Consider the following 19,629-nt stretch of genomic DNA (forward strand, 5'->3'; position numbering starts at 1 on the left):
GACGTTGTTTTGTTTATTGCTGTATCCTCAGCACCAACAGTACTTGCCATGTAGTAGGTGCTTAATAAATATTTTGAATGAATTAACGAATGAAGAAATGGACATTTCCGTTCTTCTTACTTTACCTCTCAAGTGATATTTAACATAGTTGATCATTTTCTTTATTGAACCATTTTATATTCTTGGTAAGACATTAGTCTTAATTTTTCATCTTAATACCTTGTTTATCCCCACAATCTCTCCTGCCATTCTGTACTTAGGAATGAATTTAATGAAAGATATAAGACCTTTACACTGACAGTCAGAAAACATTGCAGAGAAATTAAAAAAGACCTAAATAAGTAGAGATATACCATGTTCATTATTTGAAAGAGCCAATAATGTTAAGCTGTCCAGTCTTCCCAAAATACTCTAAATGGTGTGTTCACAATCAAAATCTCAGATTTTTGTAGAAATTGACATGCTGCATCTAAAAGTTACATGGAAATTCAAAAGACCTAGAATAGCCAAAGCAATTTAGAAGCAGAGAACAAACTTGGAATTAAATTACCTGATTTCAAGACATTATAAAACTAGAGTAATCAAGACAATGTGGTATTGGTGTAAAAATAGACGGATCATTGGAGCATGATAGTACTGAAATAAACACATGTATGGCCAATTGATTTTTCAACCAAGGCTGAAATGAAATCCTAATTCAATACGATAAAGGATAGACTTTTCAACAAATGTTGCCGGAACAATTGGATATTTGTATGTAAAGAAATTAATTTCATTCTGTATCACATATCTCACACACTACATAAAAATTATTTCGAAGTGGCTCATAGACCTAAACATATAAACTAAAAGCATAAAACTTACAGAAGAAATTGCAAGAAAAAAATCTTTGCAACCTTGGGGTAGGCAAAGATTTTTTAGGACACAAAAAGTACTAACCAGAGCAGAAAAAAATTGATAAATTTGGACCTTATCAAAAGTAAAATTGTCTGTTCTTCAGAAGACACTAAGAAAATGAAAAGGTAAGCTACAGACTGGGAAGAAATATATATACACACACCACACACACACATGGATTTATATCCAGAATATGTTAAAAAAGACATTAAAACTCAATAATATGACAGATGGTCCAGTTAAAAATGAGCAAAAGATTTGAATAGACACGTCACAGAAGAAAGTATATTTGAATGTCCAAAAATATGAAAAGATACCCAACATCATCAATCATCAGGGAAATATAAATTGAAACCACAGTGAGATACCACTTCATACCCAATAGAATAACTAGAATTTATTTTTATTTTTTTTCAGAAGCAGTACAGTATTTGTTATATTTTCAAAAATATCTTTTCACTTTAATAGTCTTACATTAAGTATATTTATATTTTCCCCAAATCACCTGAAGAACTCTCACGTATGTGTTTGTGAGTTTTCATGGAAACAGTATATATGGTTCTAAATAAAAATGTATATCCTTTAAAAATCTTTTGCAAGCAGGAGATTTCCATACCAACACAGTTTTTTCCATCTGTAGTTAATTCAAAGCCAGCATTGCAAATGCACTGGAAACTTACATCTGTGTTCACACGTCGACCATTTTTACAAAGAACTCCATTCTGGATACACTCATCAATATCTGGGTTCTAGGAAAAGTAAAGTTCCTAGAATAGCTAAACTTTTTTTAAAAATGGAAAATTCCAAGTGTTGGCGAGGATGTGAAACAATTGGAATTTATGTATGTAGCTGGTGGGAGTGTGGAGTGGTACAACCACCTTAGAAAACATTTGGTCAGTTTCTTATAAACACATACTTATGCAACCCAGCAGTCTTACTCCTTGGTGTTTGTTACTAAGAGAAATGAAAACATGTTCACAAAAAGACCACATGAATGTTCATAGCAGCTTTATTCATAGTAGCCAAAATATTGGAACCAACCTAAATACTGTCAATAGGTGGATAAACTGAATTATTGATATATGCAGCAACGTGAATGAATCTCAGAAACATCTTGGGTGAAAGAGTAAGACAGAAAAGAGAACTTACTCTATGATTTCATTTATATTGAAGTTCTAGAATATGTAAAACTATAGTAAATAGAGTTCGGGAGGTGTGGAGATTGACTCTAAAAGGACATGAAAGGTGATAGGAACGGTTTTTTCTTGATTGGGAGTATTGACTATACAAGAATGTACGTTTGTCAGAACTCATTGAACTCATTGAAAGTGTACATTTTATGATAAGCAAATGATACCTTAGAGTTGATTTAAAATACTGTATGGTTAACACTGTGGACTAAAGGTGTTTGCATGCCAACTTTGGTTGTGGTTAGTTTCTGACAGTTGATCTATATCCCCTCACACGTGCATACTACAGGAGTGCCCAGCGCATAATAGGTCTTCAAATTCTTGTTGAATAAGTAGATGATAATGTGCCTTCTTGCAGCTCCATCGCAAAAAAAATATTCCATGCTTTGTCTTCCTGCAGTTTTCTAACTCCAGTCATTTTACGGAGTTAATTTGTTTGGCTCCTCCTGGCAGTGGTACCTTGAGTACAAATCGGGTCATTCATTCACTCTTTCAAGTAGTTACTGAGCATCTACCATGTGTAAAACTCTGTCTAAATAAAGTACTTGCTAACTGTGAGGAATTACACCAATGGCAGTTGATTATATATATGAAATTTACATTTGACTTACAAAAGTAAAGGCTGGGTAAGCTCTTCTTGCTTAGAATCTATTTCAGCTCCCATTTCTTTGTCTTGTATTTATTTGCACTCTGCTATCTGGAAAAGTAGCAAAGACTTAATAATAGACGCTACATAATAACTTCTCAGATGAGAGGAAGCAAGCATTTCAGAATATCATTCCAGTGTATAGAAAGTTCTCTTTTTCCAGTTAAAGAGTATGAGGAAGGAGTGGAGTGACAATTCGGTTGCTGGACGCAAATTGCTTCTTGGTCTTGTAGTCAGTCTGTAGCTGTATGCTGTCTTCATCAGACAGGGTTATGGTTTATGGATACTTTAACAGGTCACCAAGCAGAATTATTACATGTTTTATCAACCAGAACTTTAAAAAGCACTAGTTATCATTTTGTACTGATCATTGTTACTTTCCTGACTTTGATCAGGTTGCCCTGAATTCTCCGAATGGCTTTCCTCCTCCCATTTTGTAAACTCTGTCCTTGTCCATTTTAAAGTTAGCCTGGAGCCTCCTTTACAGAACAGCTCTCCTTGATTAATACCACCTCAAACTTGTTTTCAGACTCTCCTTTCCCTATAGTGCCATTTTTCTTCCTTACTTTTTTTTTTTTCCACGAAGACCTTTCTTCCTCTTAATGTCATAGTTCATTGGGGGGTAGTAGATGCACTTAATTGATATTATTTTCTCTTCATGTATCTAAGACCTGTACCAAGTGGGTATAGTAAATAAAGAAGATCGATGGTACATTCTAGACTGAAGGTGAATAACATGGTTTAGAGTCCATAATAGATGAAAGTGCAATACTTTAGATAACTGTGGACCTGGGTCCTTTCTCCACCTTTTTTTGGCACTTGCCCCTGAAAAGAAGCCAGGGAGATTAAGAACTGCTTCTATCTGATAATAGCTCAGAAATTTAAGAGGAGGCAGTTCCCACAGCAGCAATCTGAGTCCAGTAAAGGAGCTTAATGAGGTGCCTTTACCTGTACAATAGTCCGAGTTCGTCTCTGTGCTGAGATATCAGAGGAACTGACTGAGAAATTTAACAGGATTATATGAACTAGGAAAAAAGAAGTGGGCATTGGAATTGCATGTGCGTGTAATCTTGATAGTTTATTTTCATTTGGAAAGATCTATTATCCTCATTGACAAGTTTCTCTGATTACAACTGTTTGTACTTATGCCCATGCTAGAATTAATATCATACTAAAGAAAGAAGACACTAATTTATCTGCCTTTCAGAATATACTTTTTCAAATACCTGTTATCTTTGATGGGTTCAGAATGTTTAGTTGTTTTCACTATCTAAAATTATAGTATAGTATGTACTTTCATTTTACATTCCTACCAACAATGCGTAAGAATTTCAGTTTCTCCACATTATTACCAATGCTTATTTTCCGTCATTTTTTTCTTGATGGTAGCCATCCTAATGCAGGTGAGGTGGTAGTGTTTTACATTTTTAGTGTTTTTGTATAAGATTAGTAGCATAATGTTTTGTCTGTAATTACATAACTATATTCCCCCCCCCATAACACTTACCTGTCATACCCGAAGTGCTTATATTTTGCTTGTTTACCATAAACTCCATAAAAGCAGGGACCGTGTCCATCTCCATCATTAATATAACCTAGGGCTGAGACAGTATCTGACTTGCTTAACAAAGGTGTTTGATGGATGAATGAATAGAAAGTAGAGAGGCATAGTGTAGAGGTTGAAACCAAGGACTTTGGCATTAGACAGACTTGGGTTTGAATCTTGGTTTCCTCATTTATAAAATGTGTTTGATAATGCCTCCCTCATAGGATCAAGTGAGATTAAATGAGATCACAAATATATAAAATCCTAGTACAGCACCTGGCACATTGTAATTAACTGGTAAGTGGCAGCTATTGTTATTAGAGGTCAGTTGGCCAATGGGCATCATCAGTAGGCTTGGGGCTTAAAAAACCTCATTCTGTCACTAATAAGCTATGTAATATTGAACAAGTTGTCTAATCTCTTTGGTCTGAGTTTTTTCCTCGGTAAAGTAAGAGCATTAAGTTAGATGACTCCTGAGGGCCCTCCTATGATTTTCAATTGGTCTTTGTAGTTGTTACTATATTCACCCCAGCAATCATTACCAGTTCATACCATCTCAACTTTAATTACAGTAGGAGACTTAATTCCAGAGTCTGAATCTCAGAAGCATCTAAATAATAGACTCGATTTAAAATAATATTTTAAAGAAAAGATAATTCCATTTCAAAAGTTACACCATTGCAATAGTTGAAGAATAATTTACCCTAGCGTGAGGTGTTAGGTAATGATTTAATCTGCCAAGTTGTGTGTGACCACTCAGTGATCATAGAAATGGAGATTGCAGGTTGCAATGTAGATAGCAGTGATAGTTTGGTGGTTTGCTGAGTGGTGTTGTATTCAGCTATTGGGGAGACTTGCTTTAAAAATACATTTATGTCTACTTGCTATGCTGCTGATTGAGGGAGGAAATAAAACAATCCTTAAGAGAAGACTTCTGACTTCTGAGATGTGGCTGGTTGTGTCCCTGTCGTTAGCAATTGTGGGACCAGATATGCAAAGTTTGAGTGAAAGAGCATTTCATCAATTTTTCCAACTAAGTAGGATGATATGGCTCCCTCCAGCACAGTTGTTTGGTTTTTTTTGTACAAGTAACTCGGAGCAGGGAGTGGAATAAACTTTTTTTATTATCAGCTTTATGCTGGCCATCATTAGCTGCTTTCATGTTATGCTATCTATTTGGTTTTATTGTTGACAGTATAGTTGTTTTTGCATGTACGTGCTGCTCAGTGTCACCACCCTAAAATCACTTAGAGACATTTCTGGACTTGAGAATGGTCCTTGTACATGAGTTTCATAGCTTTTGTTAGGGAGTCACAGCTGCTAGCCCCAAGAAAGTATATACTGCCTTCAAGGAGAAGCTCCTTTGGCTTCATTAAAAGCAAATAACTTAACTCTGAGAGCTTTTGCTCCTGAACTCTATCTCTTCAGAGGTGCTTTCTTGTGGTCAGCACTTTCCTACTGAAAAATATTACAGTTCATGATGATACCTTCAAATGAAATACACATGTGCACACACACATACAGTATATCAGTTTATCTATCTGTTAGTACATTGGTCATGTGGAAGAATTTCTGTAATTTAGATCTTATATTTAACATTTGTTTAATAGAAAGAGTATGGGCCATGAATGCTACTTAATAGTTGTATGACTTTGAGCTAGTGTCAATTTCTCTTTGTCCTGTGTCCTCATCAGTAAAATGGGGATATACTTATCTTGTAGAAATGTTTTCAAATTAAGTGAAATAATGTAGATAAAGCTCATGGATATTCCACGGATGTTGGTACTGTTTCTCGTTCCTCCTTTTATTCCACTTTTCAAATAAGTGAGTAAATGCTCTTTGAATATAACTTTGTGCTCTTATTAGCATTTCTTAGCCACCTGCCCCAGGGATTGACAGTGGAATTTATTTTTCTTTCCTTATCAATTACAAATGTCATTAGGAATTTATTCTTGTTCCTACTTTGGAATGAGGAAACTTTTTTTTTTAAAGCAGAATTAAATGGGTGTGCATTAGGCAGCTTTTTGAGATAATTTGGACGGGAAAATTTAAGTTGCTTTCATAGTGGAGTTTTCACCTGGAACATACTTGGCCATGAGAAGAAAGGTTATGCAATCACATTCCTTATCAGATGTTCAGTTAAGTTTATTGTCTCCTAAAACACCTGAGGAAGTCCTCTACTCCCTTCCTTTCAGCCAAAAAGCTGATTGTGGAATAGGAGATGAGTAAATGAAAATTAATCTGACTTGGGCAATTGGAGAATGAGAAGAATGCTAACCCCCAGGCATGTGGGCTTGTTTCAGCTTCCCAGAGAGCTCCTCAGAGGTCATGACCCATTGATTGTAAGCATAAAAAACAAAACAAAAACTGTAGGTGAAGCCTGGACTCAGTATGGCAATTTAAAGGATTTTAGATTGGTTATGAAATGCAAATATGATTTTCACTGGCCAAAATCAATTTTAGTGTTTGATTTTATTCATCTAAAATTCGTCTTGGTAAAAATCATTATTCTCTTTCAGTCCATTCTCTCCAGAGTAGCGGGAATGTTCCTAAAAACAAACTGAATCATGTCACTTCTCTGCTTAAAACCCTCGTTTCCAGTCGTTTCCCATTGCTCTTAAAATCCAGATTTCTTTCTGTGACCTAAATTGTAAGCATGCTTTATCTATGCTGATCTCACCTGGTGTGGAATCCCTTTCCTCCTCCTTCAGTCAGTTACATTATCATCCCTTGGTCTTACTTCATTGTTCACCTCCCCTTAACCACCATGTCTAAAAAGTAGATAATTTCTGCCTATAAAGTTCCTTCTATGTTTCCTTGATATCTTGGAGAAGTTTGTAATTAGTTTTCTGCCTGATGGCTTGCTTACTTGTTTTTATCTTCTTATGCTCCAAGATTATAAACTCCACAAAGTCAGAGACCATGTTTTATCCTTTTTGTCTAGCACATACTGGCACATGGTAGGTATTTAATAAATATTTGTCTAATAAATGACAGTTTGATAATTTCAGCTTTATAGGGAAATGGATATTTTAGATCATAAAGGGATAGGCATTTACTTGCTGATCTGACAAGTCTATAACCTGATAAAGGTCAGTGTGGGCAAAAAAGAAATGATTTGTTTCTTTGGATTGAATTTTTCAGAATTAATGTAGATAGTGCCTGGGAAGCTTTTCCTGATTGGCGAGAGTTGGATTAGGTGTCGCTCTTGTGTGGTCTATGACATCATGTGTTTGCCTTTTTTATAAAACAGATTCCCTACTCACTTCTGAAGGAGAGAGAATTTAGTTTATCGTTGTATCCTCAGTATTCGGTTTGGTGCCTGGAATATGGTAATTGTGCTCAAAAATATTTGTTCAATGAGAAGTAAGTGTTAGAATCAAGATATATCACAATAGATTATGTATGGAGCTCATTGGTCCCAAGTATCACTTTGTTCTTTATTTGTCAAGTTCACCAGATCATGACATAAGTTCAAAACAAAACAAAACAACTTAAGTCTTTATTATGGACTGTTTCAAACACACATAAAGAGAATCGTAAAATGAACCACCACATGGACCTGTCGCCCAACTTCAATAATTATCAACACATAACCAATCTTGTTTAACCTTGCTAACCTCTTCCTCCTCAGTACTTTAAAACAAATCCCAGACATTATATTATTTCATCTGTAAATACTTTAGAAAGGTATAGTCAATTTAAGAACAGTTAACTCTTGGAAAAACCCAATACAAAAATTCCGTTTGTCTCCTTGAATCTAATTGTAGATGCCAGCTGGTGAATTTCCATGCGCTAAATCACTCCCAAGGCCTGACTCACTATTGAAAGCATATACTCCATTGTAATTGCTGAGATAGCAGCAGTTTGCTGGAATATGTGACCCTATTTACCTGTTGGAAAAGTTGGAAAGCTAACTGTCTCAAACAACATATACAAAACTAAAAGTAAACTATTCATTTTCTCCTTTAAACTGCCCCTGCCCAGTTCCAGGACTTATTTGACAGCAGCTCTGCTCTTTTAGTTGCTCTGGTCAAATCTTTGGACTCTTACTCTTTCTCTCATACCCCATATCCAGTCTGCCAGGAAAACTTACAGGATCTACCTTTAAAATACATCCAAAATCAGCTACTTTCACCATCTCTGCTGCTACCACTGGCCTCTGTCCTCTCATGCCTGGATTATTGTACCTCCTAACTGATCTCCCATTCTTTCCTTTATTCTCAGCACAGCAGCCTGAATCTTTTTTTATACCTAAGTCAGATCATGTCACTCCTCTGTTTAAAAACAGTCACTCCCCATTCCACTCCGAGTAAAACCTGTGAGGCCTTATATTATCTGGTCTTCTCTTAGCCTGTGTGACCTCACCTACATATTCCCCTTGCTCACTCTGCTGCTGCCACACTAGCTTTCTTGCTGTTCCTTGAACATGATAGTCCTGCTTCTGCTTTGGCTTTTCCTTTTGTCTGGAATGCTCTTCTTGTAGATATCTGCCTGGCTAACTTTCTCATGACTGTCAAATCTTTAATCCAGTGTCACTTTCTCAGTGAGGCTACCCTAATCATCTTACTAAAAAATTATAACTCTTCCTCCCCCAATACTGACCTACCAATACTGACCCTTTATTCTGACCTACCTTTTCTAAAACATTATACTTTAAGATCTGTATAGTTTATTTACTATATTATTATTTACCCCTCGCCATTAGAATTTAAACTGTATGAGGGCAGGGATCTGTCTCTTGATCACTGATTTATCTCATGCACCTATAGGCCTGGCACATACTAGGCCTTCACTAAATAATTGTTGAATTGTGAGCTACTGAACTGTTTCTTTTGCTTAAATCCTTGCTTTTGAGGTACTTAGAGTCAGTACCAACAAAGCAATTTGTATATTTGAGTATATCACCAGTAACATCTTTTCATGGTCATTCTGCAAGATAGGTGGTATTATCCAACTATTTTTTGGGTGAGGAAACTGAGGCTCAGAGAAGCTAAGTAACTTAGCTCATGATCATATGGTTAATAAAGGTAGGAGCTGAGATGTAAATCCAGATCTGACTCCAAAGCAAACACCTTTTCTCTGCTGCCATATTATCTCCTTAAACCATTCATTCAACAAATGTTTATTAAGTGCCTACCATGTTCTAGGCACTGTTGGCAGCTGAATAACAATTTATCGTGGGTTACTAATAAAAGTATTTTTAATTTTATCATCTTTGTTGTGTTCTTGAGACGTGAGAACTTTAATGTATATATTTATCTGTAAGCTCTGCCTAAATGCAGGTAGGCTTAGACACAAAAATTCCGATGGTGTAGCATATGATCTCACTTATATGTGGACTCTAACAAACAAAATAAATGAGCAAACAAAATGAAAAGAGACTCAATATAAAGAACAAACTAGTGATTGCCAGATGGGAGCAGAGGTTGTGGGGCTGAGTGAAAAAGGTGAAGGGATTAAGAAGTACAAATTGGTAGTTACAACATAGTCACAGGGATGTGAAGTACAGCATAGGGAATAGAGTCAATATCGTAATAACTATATAGTGCCAGATGGGTACTAGACTAATTGGGGTTCACTTTGTAAATGATATAAATGTCTAACCACTGTGCTCTACAACTGAAACTAATATAAAAAATTTTGAATGTCAACTCTTGATTGAAAAATTAAAATTAAAAAAAAAAAATGCCGATGGTAAACTTTGGTTATCCAAAGACCAGCTTTCTGTTATTTTCAAGCATCCAAAAGAGTGCTAAACCCAAAACCAAGAAAAAGAAAAGTGCCTTAGATTGTCAAGAAAGAACTTTTGAGCATTATTGACAATTCCCGAGACGACTTAAAGCGCCAAAAATGCTATGAGTAGTAGTTGGTTCTTCTGGAAGTTGAAGATGTTGATTAAACTAGCAGTGGCTGGTTATAAATAGATTAATGTTATTTGAGGAGAAAGCCAGAAAGCATAGGTGAAAGGAAATGTTAGAAAAGCAGAAGAGGCAGAGTGAAGTACAGTAGTAGTCATAGCAGACAAGATTTGAAATGACTAGTGCACTGAACGAATGGTAGATTCTTGAGAACCGTGATGAAGAGGTGGAGGTGGACCAGTGCCACGGGAACACCTCCAAATACAAAATGCTTTGAAGCCACAGACATAAGAACCCTCTCTTTTGAATGCAAATGAAAACCACATGAGATACCACTTCACACTTATTAGGATGGCCATTATCAAAAAAACTTGAGGAGGAGAAACTGGAACCCTTGTATATCACTGGTATAAAATAGTGCAGTCACTGTGGAAAACAGCTTTGTAGTTCCTCAAAAAAGTTAAACACGGAATTGCCATAGGATCCAGCAATTCCACTTCTAAGAATATACTCACAAGAATTGGAAGAAGAGACTTACATAGATACTTGTGCACCAGTGTTCACAGTAGCATTATTCACAATAGCCAAAAGGTGGAAACTACCCAAGTGTCCCACCACTGCTAAATGGATAAACAAAATGTGGTATATGTGCCCGCTTCGGTAGCATGTAAATAAAATGTGGTATACACATACAATAAAATATTCAGCCTTAAAACGGAAAAGAATTTTGATACATGCCTCAGCATGAATGAACTTTGAAAACATTCTGCTAAGTGAAAGAAGTTAGAAATAAAGGATAAATATCGTGTGATTCCACTTAAAGTATTAGAATAGGCAAATTCATAGAAAGTAGAATAGATGTTACTGGGAGCTGGGGTGGGGAGAGGAAATGGGGGATTGCTGTCTAATAGGTACAGAGTTTCTATTTGGGATGATGAAAAAGTTTTGGAAGTGGATAGTGGTGGTTCCATAGGTTGTGAATACACTTAGTGCCATGGAATGGTATACTTAAAAATGCTTAAAATGGTTGTTGCAAACAAGGAAAGCGGCTACCAAACACCCTTGAACACGTTTGTGTCCTTTCACAGTGCCAGGTTTATTGAGTGGACCCATCTCATAAACCAGTCAGGTAGGTACTTATGCAGGTCGACAGGCAACCCACAGAGAGGGGAAGTACAGAGTGCCATGCGGCAGAGTGAAGGGATGGATGCTAGCTCGTCTTAGTGTCTCTGCAGTGAGCTCTGTTGACAGGCAGCACGGACAGCTGCATGTGGGTCCCAAGCCAGTGGCTATGATGGGCAGGAGGTCCGAGTTTTCGGCTCTTAGTGCACACGTCTGTGATGCTCTGGCGTCAGGCTTGAGCATTGTTGGTCTCAGGTGTTCAGCTTATATGGACCTTACAAGGTGGGATCCTTATGCTTATTGGCTCTTGAAGCTGGGGGCTTATTCAAGGCAGTCATGGCCAATTTTTCTGAGCTTCCACTTAACACCCTAAGGGTGTTCCCATTATGTGCCAATTGACATTACTGTCATGGCTCCCATGGAATCCATTTTGTAAAGTCTAAAAAGTCCTCATTTCTTTGTTTTATACAGTGGCGAATTTTATATAATATATATTTTACTCCTCCTCCCTCCTCACACACCAAAGAACTCTCTTTTGGGTGTAGCTGTGTATGCCTGTGAGAGTTTATATAGGGAGGGCACAAATGTGCCTTCCCATATTGAAGGCAGGTCTCCTGTGCAATTGCTCAGATTTCTGTGATGGTGATGATGTGCTCTCTCGTAGTGCAATAAAGAGCTACATCATTCACCACCTTCTTCTGCAGCCACATTTGTAAGTATAGGAGAGTGATTCATCCATTAAGAAAACATTAAATTACAAGAAACTTGAAATCATATGATAGAGACCTACTTTTCACTATACACCTTTTAAAAAAAGTTATTTAAATTAGTTTCAGGTATATAGTACATTGGTTAGACATCTATATAGTTCATAAGATGATTCCCCCAATTGTTCCCTCCCTCCCCTGGCCCTTCACCTAGCCATCATTAATGCTAACTGCATCCCTCTGCTGTGCCCCCCATCCCCGTGACCAACTGCCAACTACTAATTTGTACTTCTTTAATCTTTCACCCTATTCTCCCAGTCCCCCAACCCCACTCCCCTCTGTCCATCACCAAATTGTCCACTATATTCATGAGTGTTTTTGATTAGTTTGTTCTTTTTGTTCCTTAGGTTCTGCATATAAATGAAATCATATGGTATTTATCTTTCTCTGTCTGACTTATTTCACTCTGCATAATAACCTCTAGGCCGTCCATGTGGTTGCAAATGGTAGGATTTCATTTTTTTTAATGGCTGAGTAATATTCCATTACATATATGAACCGTAAGTTCTTTATCCAGTCATCTGTTGATGGGCATTTAGGTTGCTTCCATAACTTGGCTATTGTAAATTGTGCTGCCATGAATATTGGAGTGCATAGATCTTTACAAATTATTGTTTTGATTTTCTTTGGATAAATACCCAGAAGTGCAATTGCTGGGTCAAAAGGTATATCCATTTTTAATTTTTTGAGAAACCTCCATACTGTTTTCCATAGTGGCTATATCATTTTGCAATCCCACCAACAATGTATGAGGGTTCCCTTTTCTCTGCATCCTGGCCAACACTTATTTGATTTATTGATGATAGCCATTCTGACAGGTGTGAGGTGATATCTCATTTTTCTTTTTTTTTTTTTAAGGTGAGGCAATCCTTGGTTGACCTCACAGATTGCAAGGACCTTGTCAGTTTACAATCCCTAATTTTTTTATTTTTTATTTTTTATTTTTTACACCTACAGCACCTGGTCTTCCTAAGTGGTCTCCCATCCAAGTACTAACCAGATCCGACCCTGCTTAGCTTCTGAGATCAGACGGGATTGGGCTTGTTCAGGGTGGCATGGCTGTAAACTCATTGTGGTTTTAATTTGCATTTCTCTGATGGTTAGGGACCTTGAGCATCTTTTCATGTCTATTAGCTAGCCATCTGTATTTCCTCTTTGGAGAAGTATCTGTTCAGGTCTTATGCCCATTTTTTAATTGGATTGTTTGTTTTTTTGTTGTTGAGTTGTGTAAGTTCTTTATATATTTTGGATATTAACCCCTTATCAGATGTATCATTAGCGAATATCTTCTCCCAAACACTCGGTTGTCTTTTTGTTTTGTTGATGATTTCCTTTGCTGTACAAAAACTTTTTAGTTTGATGTAGTCTCATTTGTTTATTTTTTCTTTTGTTTCCCTTGCCTGAGGAGATATATTTGAAAAGAAATTCCCATTAGTAATATCAGAGAGTTTACTGCACTATACACCTTTTTACTGTTTGATTTTTTAAAAATCATGGTTATGTATTACCTATTTTGAAAATTTGAAGTAGTTTATTATAAGAAAAAGCAAGGAATAATTGAAAATGTTCATTTTATTCTGTTTAAGAAAATGGGAATGTACACATTTAAGACTTGCTTCAGTGGTAATTCAAGTCAGGTTTGAGGTCTAAAGAGCCGCCTCTCTTATTTAGAACACTGATTGACAAATGAGCTGCTTCTGCTGCTGTTCTACTTAACTAGAGGCTTTGCTGTGGTTTGCTTTCCACTCATCTCTGAAAATAACAACTTTCCAGTGTTAGGAGAATTACATAAGAGAATAGATGTTCAATTACTTGAAAACTATAAAGTGGACTTTGCTTTGCAGTTTGAAAAAGTGATAGCTATATCTGCTTGTCTGGAGCTATGACATCTGAGTTTTAATACACAGTGAAATGGGAGATGCTTCCATGGCTGTTATGGAGTACTGGCCAAGGAGGGCAATACTGGGAACTTTGATAGCGTTTGAAGCTCATGAGTGGAAGGAAGGTTTGAGATACTAGATTTTTTATGTTCTAATGCTTAACCAAGCATGTTAGGTTGAATTAGGTTGAATGCTGCAGCCGAGTTGACCAGCAGGGCTACGCGTGTGTACCTTATTCCCTCCTTTCCTCTAGTATTTATGGTATTGTTTTCTTTTTCCCCTTGTCATCTTAATCAAATGTTATGTGTAGTATTCTTTAAAATTTCTGTGCAAGTTAAATCGATAATCGGAAAGGAAAGGCTTTTGTTGAGTGTGGAAGGCAGCAGAGTATTGCTCCTTGCAGGTTTCTAGTCTCTCTTAGAGGAGGTTATAGACAGGTTTGGGAACACGGTGGTCTTTGACTTTCCTTTTGAGACTCTCTAATAGCTCCAGCCAGAGCCACCACTTTGAGGGGGCTACATGGACTGACATTCCTGACTCCTCTCCTTTCTCCAGGGGACCCAGTCCACTTAATGCTATCTTTTTGGAAATGAAAGAAAGAGCAAATAAAGGAATCAGGCAAAATGAGATTAAGATTTTTCTAGTAGGTGTTCAGTTTGAGGAGGTATGTAACCATACCCTGTTGAGGCTGATTGCTTAAAAACCACAGTTCATTCATTCAATTGGGAATTGTTTTTTCTCCTTTTTTATCATCAGAGTCAAACCTTTATATTGATTTCCTTTTTCTCCTTTAATTCCATTTTTTGTTACTTTTATCCTTTCCATCTCTTCCCCAGCTTAAAATGAGACAATAGCATTCTTTCAGAAATGCTAATTCGAAAGGAGACCCTGAATTAAATGAAATTGCTGTGTGTGTGTGTGTGTGTGTGAAGTTAATTTTTTTAGAGGATAAGGATAATGTCATCTTAGATTGTTAAAATTATTCCCATCCTTTTGGGAATGTAAGAAAAACTTTTTAAAGCTAAACTTCCAGCAAAGATTCTATATTTTCAAAAGCATTGAAAATAACTGGTATAATTTTCTACTGCTCAAGTTTTTAAGAGACAGCATTTCTAAATCTTCAGGGCAAATGTATCTAATTGTAAAATTCTTTTTAGTTAGAGAATGAATGTAGGTATTCAAACTTCTGTAATTTTTAAAACATTTTCTGTCTCAATAAAAAGCAGTGTGTTTAGTAGTATATACTAGAATAAGCACAATGGATTAGTAATCAGATTTTGGTCCAGTGTTTCTGTTATCACCATCGAACTCTTTCTGCAATGTTTCCCAACTGAAAATGAAGGGATTGGTTGTGTGAGCTTCCAAGGTTTATAAAAATTTAGTCATTCCAGGTTTTATTGGCATTTCTCTAAAAGCCAGCAAAATAAAAGATTAAAAGAACTTTGCTTATAAGATTATTCACATAAAAATATAATTCATTTCAATATAAAGTAAGCTAGACTTGGATTCTAAATGGGTTTAGTCAGCGGATGACTAAAACAACCTTTTTATAAGATGGTCTCATGCGAAAATCAGTTTCAAAATACATTCTCTGACAACTTTAACTAAAAATCCAGGATCTCATTTTGAGATTAATAATTGTAAGAAATCTATCATTAGCTTGTATCTTATTGCTGTTCAGATATTTTAAAAAAGTAACTCATTATTTAGGATTTGGCTTTTTTCGTTATGGCTTGCATTGAAATACTCTTGCTTAAGTCATTCTACCGTGACTAAGTTCCTTTTCCTGAGAATAAAGGATTGAGCTCATACCTTTGCATAATGATCTAGAGTATTTTAAGCATGTTCGAACCTGGCTGACTCGATTAATATAGCACGTTAGAACATTTTTTAAGTTCCATGCCACAAATTGTGCTTTAAATGAACATGGGCATGTATAAAATTAATACTTAAGCCTCGAAAAGCACAGACATTGAAATGCCCGTTGCCCTGGGTGACATTTTCAGGGAGGCTCTTGCTTGTCTCTCCTTTAAGCAGTGCCAAGAGCAGAGTCAGAAGAGGGTTTGCTCCTTTGGCGCTCTGCTACCTTCTGCTTTCAGCAAGGAAAAAGGCTGCTGTTTTACTTCTTAAACTCCTACCGTATGGAAAGTTTCTATAAATAAACCTTGGATTTATGATTGGATTTCTAAATTTGTAACCTTAACGATCCATGACTAAAAGCCAAGATAAATACCTACTTAAACATACATATTGCATACAGAGCTGTGGTATCATTTCAGTGAGAAAGGTCACCAATATAATACCTAAATTATCAATTCAGTAAATTTCTCCTGCCTCAATTACAATGGGTGAGAACCTTGGTGTCAAGCAAAACCTAGTCAGCTGGTAGTTTTTAGTGAATCTACTTTGATTTTTTGGGGACATTAATTGTTGTTGTAATTATATAGCAGACATATTCATGAAAATGTAAAATTGCATTAGATTTTGATAAACCGAATTGTTTAAATGTACTAAAGGAGCCGACTTTTTAGAAGAATCCTATCGTTATTTTGTAAATTTGAGTCAGCTGTTATGTGCCAGGTGCTGTGCTAGGTTTTGGGGGATATCAAGTTGTATAAAAGATTTTTCCTGTTCAGACAAGTAGAGAAAGAAAAAGGAAACCTGAGGACAATAAAATATTTTACCACTCTAATGGAGAAATGGACAAATGCCATGTGAATGTGGTGGAGAAGCACTGAGTAGATTAACTCTGGGGAATTGGAAAAGGCTTTAGGAAGATGTTTCAGTTGGATCTTAAATAATAATGAGAATTACTTAAAACAGTGACTGTACTTTATTGAGTGCTTACAGCATACAAGGATTAATGTTACCCACCAGGGAAAAGGGGGAAGAACATTCCAGGCAGTAAGAGTAACGCTGGGACTATCAAAGATTGTCCTAGAAGTAAGGAGTTTGGTATGGCTAATCGGGACAGGGAGGGAGACCGGTGGCCAGGACAAAGGCTAGTCAAAGTGGATGGGATGAGACTGTAAAGGGCCTCAGTCCCCCATGTCCCTGCCACAACATGTTTTTGTTCTCGTTTCCTTGCCTAAAGAGCCTTTCTCCTTGTTTTGCTTGCGTAACCTATTTTTAAAGGTTCAGGTTTAGGGCACCTCTTATGTGAAGCTTTCCTCTCCTTTTCCCAAAGGTTAGTGATTTTTTTTACTGAATGATTGCATTAAAAAAGTGTACCTCATAATATAGGGCATTCCATTTCTTGAACCATTTCTTGTAGTTTAGTCTGATCTCCCCAACTAGTTTTTCAACTCCTCAAGGGCAGAAAATGAATTCTCTTTAGCACCAGGTATTGTGGGGACTCAAGAAATGCATGAGTGGATGAACACGGAACACATACCAAATTGAGACAGTCCAGCTACAGTGTTTGAGATTGTCTACATTTATTTAACACCAGCAAGAACGATTTTCAGAGATATAGGTCAGTTGTCATTTGAATGTAAAATGAGTTAATAAGAGTATCTCATAGGATTATTGTGAGGATTAAATTAATTAGCACATTTAAGCATTTAGAACAGTGCCTAGCATATAGCAAGTGTTACCTATTATTTAACTCTACCTTTCTGGGCCTTTTTGCCAGTGACAGAGCTCAACTACTGTGGTGGGCATGAGAGGATAGAAAGATAAGAAATAAGAAATAGCTTCTTATTTGGAAACCAAATAGCTTCTTATTTGGAAACCAAATACCCTTTAGGAACTGGAAGAACTGCTTCTATTGCATGAACTTTTATTTTTCTGTTTGTGTTTTAGTGATCGAAGGGTATGGTTGGCATGGAATTGAATTTCATCTGTCTGAGGGAATTGTAAACAAGGTAGGTCCCAGGTTTATTCACTCTTTCCTGCCTAAGGTATTTGTTAGTATTTTCAGTTCTACTGAACTAGAATAGATCAGATTTGATTATTGTTTAAGGAAATACTCTTCATGGCCCCATGGTTTATCTAATATTGTGAACTACGTCTAGTATCTTGTTGGAATATATTAAATACCAAAGATATGGCACAACCAATTTTAAATTTTGGTGGTCATAGAACAGAACCAGCATGTCGTGTCTCCAGCAAGTGGTAAATCCTGCCATGTCCAGTGCGGCTCTGGAGAATGTACCAGAGTGGGACAGTGGGAGATGAAGAAAAGGAAGAAGACAGAAAGCTGGGATCAGGAGATCCACTGTCCACTGATGGTGGAGCAGTGGTGTAGTTTTATTTTTTGCAAGCTGCTTTCATACAAGAGCATAGATTGCTGGCGAAGATAAGATTATCTTCACCCAACCCACACCCTGCTATGATCTTTTGCCATTCCCTCTGCTCACCCTGCCTTGGAGCAGCACCGCATTGTTCCCCCATCAGTTCGTACTTTTCCATTCTTAGGAGGGTTCCTTGAGGCGAGGCAACCTTTGGTTGACCTCACAGATTGCAAGGACCTTGTCAGCTTAGAGTCCGCTCTCCACACCAGGACTTCACACGCGCACATAGACACACCAGGATCCAGTCCTGAGAGGGTGGAGGTTCTTCCGTTGGAGCCATTATGTAAAGCAACTTGGGATAGTAGGAAGTGACAGGCTAGCTAATTCTTCTGGTCACTTGAAAAGTCAATAGCTTCTGTGAATGGTAAGCAACAAAGGACTTGTCTTGGCAGTAGCCAGGCCAGCACTGACAACTATAAATCTTATTACTGATGACAGAGTCTGTCCATCTGTAACCACAAGAGTTGAATTTGACACAACATGCTGTGTTCCTATCTTAAGCTCTGGAGCCTGAACAAAAGTACACCAGATATGGCTTTGGCTCATATATCTATCTTGGGTCAGATGCCCACAGAAAGAGCTGTATAGATGGTAGCTTCACAGAGCGCTGCAAACCTATTTCTGTCAGGACATTTCCTGTGAAAGTGAGGGCTAATGCGAGCACATGGAGCTCTAGTCTTCCATGATCTTAGTTGCGTGGAGACTCCATTGCTTATTGGTGCAGGAAACTTAGATCACTTGGAGAGTTGAACTTGATAGCCAAGAAAACAATGACAATATTTCCCCAGCCCCCAACCAGGAATTCTTTGAACTTGTGTATGGAGTTCTATGGGTTGATGACAATCTTTGGACTCTTGCTGCATCTGCACTTAGAATAGAATAGGCTTTTGGGATTGGTTTTCGCTGTCACAGAGAACAGGAACTGTTAATACAGTGCTTCAAGGAAAAACAATCGAGCCACTTCCTATAGCAGAAGGAGCATGGTCCTTGGAATTGACACAGCTGCCTAGGAAGGGAGGTGGAGAGAGAGAGTAGATTAACGTTTAACTTCTGCAAGTGAATCCCTTCATTACCATCTGGTGGCCTGGGTTTTTAGGGTCTGATCTGGGTGGTAGTCAGGAAATTATCTTCTATTTTGCTGTTTTATATTGGAGGTAGTAACAGGAACTATTTCATGGAAATACTGCATGAATTAACAGAAAGGATAGAAAGGACCTAACATTTATTGAATGCCTACTAAGGGTTAGGCATGGTAAATTTTCACAATATATTCTTTTATTGAAATATATAAAGTTCATTGATGCTACAAATTTTTGGGTGTAGGTAGATAATATAGCAAATATCACTATCTCGAACTATTTTGACTTATTATAGTCATTTAGAGAAAATAGAATTATATACTGATACATTATTTCTTTTGTGTCT

The 19,629-nt window shown here is 37.0% G+C and overlaps 1 protein-coding gene and 1 pseudogene across 1 annotated transcript in view; one reads left to right on the plus strand and one right to left on the minus strand.

Annotated features, from left to right (window-relative positions):
• Nucleotides 1-19,629, plus strand: part of MKL1 (megakaryoblastic leukemia (translocation) 1) — a 170,996-nt gene that overhangs the window by 16,048 nt on the left and 135,319 nt on the right. The gene's annotated exons all lie outside the window — the stretch shown is intronic.
• On the minus strand, nt 12,978-13,096 carry LOC111745051 (annotated as a pseudogene).

The sequence above is a fragment of the Pteropus vampyrus genome, unplaced genomic scaffold (genome assembly GCF_000151845.1).
Source record: "Pteropus vampyrus isolate Shadow unplaced genomic scaffold, Pvam_2.0 Scaffold145, whole genome shotgun sequence".
NCBI classification, from domain to species: Eukaryota; Metazoa; Chordata; class Mammalia; order Chiroptera; family Pteropodidae; genus Pteropus; species Pteropus vampyrus.